The sequence below is a fragment of the Apaloderma vittatum genome, unplaced genomic scaffold (genome assembly GCF_000703405.1).
Source record: "Apaloderma vittatum isolate BGI_N311 unplaced genomic scaffold, ASM70340v1 scaffold14091, whole genome shotgun sequence".
NCBI classification, from domain to species: domain Eukaryota; kingdom Metazoa; phylum Chordata; class Aves; order Trogoniformes; family Trogonidae; genus Apaloderma; species Apaloderma vittatum.
This window is the reverse complement of record NW_009700885.1, coordinates 6,159-11,349: the sequence shown is the minus strand read 5'-3', so window position 1 is coordinate 11,349 and position 5,191 is coordinate 6,159.

The following is a 5,191-nucleotide window of genomic DNA, read 5'->3' as shown; positions in this document are numbered from 1 at the left end:
GCCAGCAAAGCAGCATTCCTGGAGCGCAGCTTCAGATTGCACTTCATTTGGTGCAACTAGTGTAGAAGCCGAGTGTCCACCTCGTCCTCCCTCCGTTACACAGTTGCTCATGTCTCCCTGCTCTGTGGCCAGGGGGGAGCTGGCTTGGGAAGCTCTCTGGGATGGAATTCCATCCAACCGGCACTCAAGTGCACCCACCCACAGCACGGTCTGGTCCTGACGCATCGCAGGCTGTCCTGCTTGCCCACATCCCCTGCCAGCATTTCCATGAACTCATGTACTGGCAGGGAGGATAAATGCAAAGCAAAACCGTGACGGCATCAACAACCCTCGCGCCGCTGAGCACCCAGTGTGGGTGATTCACGGCCCTTCTCATGAAAAGTGGCTCTTTTGTTGGTCTGATAAATGTCCCTCTTTTCTCCCACTGAGAGCAGATCCCAGTCAAGGCCGGGAGAACGGGGCGTAGATCCTTTTGCCACCCCACGACCTGGGAGCATTGCCCAGCCTGCCTCTGCCGCGCTCTTTCACGTGGGGATGATGGCAGCCCTTAACAATCTTGCTGCTGCAGAATGGCAGCACGATTATTCCCGACAGCTCTGCCGCAGTCGAGTTTGTGTTCAGCTGCGAGAAGCGGTTAGGCTAAGGTCAAAGGGCAAGCCATGACGACTGGCTTGGGAGGTGACTGCTGGCAGTTCCAGAAAATGCGTGCGTTGTGCCAGGACACACTGATCCCCTTGAGTTTTCTTTTGGGAAATGACACCAGTTTCCAGCAATAGATCGTAGGATCATACCATCAGATACTCCCTCTCCCTTTGCATTTTTCAGCCCTCACCAGCTCAGTAGGACCAGATCTGGCCAAAACTCCGTTGACGGATGCAGAAATGATCTTCCCTAGTCGGAAGAAATTCGACCCAGAATCAATGTCCAGGTGCATGGTCAGAATTTCTTCACCAACAAGGCTTGTCAGGCGTTGGAACAGGCTGCCCAGGGAAGTGGTGGGGTCACCATCCCTGGAGATATTTAGAAGATGTGTGGATGTGGTGCTTGGGGACATGATTTAGAGGTGGACTTGGCATCTCTAGGCTAAAGGTTGGCCTCGATGATCTTAAAGGTCTTTTCCAACCTAAATGATTCCATGGTTCTAAGGAGAGTGTGCAAGATGCTAATGTTGAGCCAAGGCTGAAACACAGATCCAGTCCGTAGGCTCAACACCACTTCCACCCGACCCCACGGCTCTGCGGGTTCTCAGTCTGGACACAAAACATGATGAAACCAACTGTGTTGTGACCTTCCTGGCATCCGTGGTGCTGGCTGTAGTAACAGGCAGAAAACAGTTCAGTGTCCAGGACCTGCTGTCCCGCATCAGAAGGTCTCCCTCCAGCCTGGGTGCACCAGAACCATTCGCGCGTTCCAGGCTCAGCCCCACAGCACCATCTGGAGGCCTGGGCGCACACGGGAGGAGCTGCTCCTCCAGGCCTAGAACAAGCTACACCACACATTTGCGAACAATAAATGGAATTAGGGGAAATTCCACCCTGGAAGATGGCAAAGAGCTCAAGGGGCACTGAGAAACCAGAGGCCGATCCAGTTACGCAATTGCAGGCGCCAACACAAGGAACACTGTGCTCCTGGTTGTCCCAGTCCTGTCTCCCGGCCATCACAGGCTCCAACAGCCTCTTTCTAATACTTCTTTTGCAGATTATGTTTTTAACGTGCAAACCTCCGAACAGAGATGAGTCATGGTAATTGGGAGAGTTTTTTCTAAAGTACAATCTCTAGGTCTCAAAGAGACTGGTAAGTCCTCTCTACAATGTCTAGCAGATGTACCTTTCCAGACTTCTGGTGTTATTATTGATTTTTATTCTCTTTTTAATAAAGTTTATTTATTTTCACATTCTTCTGCACAACATTCCTTCTGGCAATGCATCCTTGACAGGTGGCTCCAGAGAGATATTAACAAAGCTGCACAACAGTCCTGAAAAACCAGTCTCTCTGTTTCCTTCTGCCGTTCGGAATTTCCTGGAGTGGGAAGAAACCGCGGGCATTTTTGCTGCGAAGGACTAGTCTGGTGTAGATGGAGGCATTAGTGTACCAGAAACCCAGATGAAATCGCCACTTTTGGTCTCACCTTTGTCCCTTTTATTTGCACAACAGCCCAGTCCCAAGGGATCATTCCCAGGATGGGGCTGCAGTCAGTGACCCACTCCACGGGCACTTACAGACTGGGAAGATGGGCTGGCTGAGTGAAGGAGCCCTTGGCAGGCATTCCCTGATTATTCTTTCATTAATTGCTTCCATTCATTCTAACCAAATTTTCCAGCAGAGCTGGAAACAATCGTCAGTGACCAGTCAGCCCAGAGAAAGAGAAGGGAGGTGTAGAAGCACAATGGAAATTTCCCCAAAGACGTTCGAGTTACAGCTAAGCAATTACCAACATAAATACGGAGAGCAAAAGAAATTGTCCAGCACGTATGTCACTGGAACTACATTACTGTTGGAATTATATTACAGACCCCTGCCAAAGCAGCCGAGAGTATTACTCACAGAAAACTAAGCACAGGGAGTATTAAACTGTCTGTGGTGGCACTGAGAGCAACAGCCCATCTCCTAAGAGTGCTGTGCAAGGTACTAGTAACTCTTACTGTTAGGAGGAAGGAGAAGCCCTACGGGTGTGAGTGCTTGCAATCTGTGTGGAATTGGGTCTTTCGAAGGCATCTTGCTGTGCCCTGGGCAGTGGAGGAACCACCCCACAAAGAAACCCAGATGCCCATTTCCTTCTCTTCATGCTGCACGGCTGTAACTGGGATCCTTCCTACAGCCAGGCTGCCAGGAGGGATGCTCCATTTTCAGTCCGACTCGGTCGACAGCAGCCACAGCCGTACCCTGGAATCCGACAGTCAACCCCCTCTCATGGTACGTGCTGCAGGTTCGAGCTTCCTTTCCTCAAGGCTCCCTCAAAGGAGGAATTTAGTGTCCTTCCAATACATGCTGTGTTGTCCTTGGCTCTTAAAGATTCCTGATTTCAGTTCAGCTTGACAGATGGTTTTTATTTGCACTGCCCCCAGCTGAGCGCTCCAATGACTGAAGGCACCAGAGGACCGATATCCAGCTGAAAGCACTGGAAAATGTCTCGAATATATCAGCTAGAATTTTTGCTGGGCTCAGAGGCTTCAATTGGGAAACACAGGGAGGCAGGGCACTGGTTATTCAGTTGCTGGCTTCCACTGATTAGAATTTCCCTTGGTTTTGTACGGGTTCTGCATTCCCTTAGGCTGAAGCTGATTTATCTGGAGTGTCTCCACTGATCTCAATAACGCTAGGCCAGATCTATGCTTGTGTGAGAGAATTTTTCCTTTATTTCAGGAGCACCTGGGCTTATTCAGCACTGGCTCTTATATGCAGCACAGATTAGAGAATTCCGTTAATAGGCCTGTATGTTGAAAGAAGCTCTTCCTCTTGCCACCTGCAGAAACCTGTTAGTGTTCACTCCTGTCATATTAAATCCATATATATAATCTGTATGTAAAGTTTCCACAGTGATGCTGAGGCCCATGACAAAATCTCTCCACGGAAGCGGAGGGGTGAGGTAATCAGCTCAGTGCTGTCAAGTTGGACAGACTGTAATAGCTCTTCCTTGCAAGGAGGGAACTTTTACAAATCAGGACTCATTCCTTCCCTTGCAGCTATATTGCACTTCTCTTTTATCTTCCATCAATCTGGCTTAAAGGAGTTGTCTCATATAATTCATACTAAAAATACATCCTGCTATGGCTCAAGGTAAATCGTCTGCTTGGCACCGGCTGTCAGCACTTGCAGTTCTTTCTATCCTAGGAATTCACAGCACAGAAATTAAATGCTCCTGCAAATGCTGGTTCATTTTGCAAAGCACAGAGCAATTTTGTCAGACCAGATGCATGACCAGAAAGAAAAAAATGGAAAAAGAAAGTGAACATGAAAATCGTGTGAGCAGGACTGGAAGGGACCTCCAGAGTCTCCTTCTCTGCCCCAGGAGAAACCCAATTCTACTCACAGATAGGTACAGCTAGTGTTTTAAAATTCTTGTCTTTCTAGGCAGCTCCATCACCCTTCCAATTCTCCTAGTGCACCGAGACTATTCTGGGGCATGAGAGTTGGTGGAAATATGTTTTAGTGTCTTCTGATGTGCATCAGTACCAGGTTAGTGCCATAGCTTTGAATCATGGAGAAGATGTCACAGAGAAATGAAATCTGTACATAGTTGGACTTAAAAAAACCCCCACAACGCAACAGTTTAAATACATTTCTGACTGTCCTCCTTCAGCACCTTGCTAAGCAGAGCTGTGAACCCTGCCCTGGGCTGGGAGCTGGCAGAACAAAGCCCTGTCTTGTCAGGGCTGGGAAGAGGCGGGCGTCGCTTGGTAGCTCGCTTCGCCCCCAACATCTGCGGGCGCAGTCCCTGCCTGGCACATCAGCCCTGCAGAGAGCAGGCTGGCACAGCTGCCCGCAGGATTTGATCCAAGGCTGAGGATATTAAGGATGTCGCTGTACTCTCTGCAGGAAATTTAGGACCAAACGAGCTTCACATCAGAGCTACGGCACGGCTCGCAATGCCTTGTTGTGCTCTGCCCGCGCCAGGACACCCTGGAGGTACAGCCTGACCGATGTTCTGCTACAGAGAGGAAGCATGCTGTCAGGTAGATTCATTTCCCCTTTGTTATTAAAACTCCCTGCCAAGTAAAATACCAAATCAAATCAATTTTTGTTTTATCAGGAAGATTGCTGCCAATAACTCTTAATTTCTTCTGCAGAGACAGAAACGTTACGTTTCAGGGACATTTTAGAGGAAGCTGTACAGAGGCACGTGTCACCCTCATCGTGATTTATTTTGTTTTTGCTAGGAGACAATCAGCTAATCCACTGTTGTCTGTGTCCCACAGTGAGGTGGGAATGCAGAAGTACTGCCTTTGCCATCCACTCAATCTGTCAGCTTCAGAGTATTTACAGAAAAGACACTTTTTCTCCTTACTGCTTCAAAGCATCCAAAGATGTAGCAGTAATCATTAAGGCTTTGGAGTAGTCGTCCTTTTATGGAAGGGCAGGCATCTCTAGCCTAAAGGAAAGAAGCTCAGACCAAATTACTTGCTGCACTTTTATTTCCCTTTCCAAGTCAGGCAGTCTGTTACGCTCATCTAACGGGCGGAGCAAACCTTCA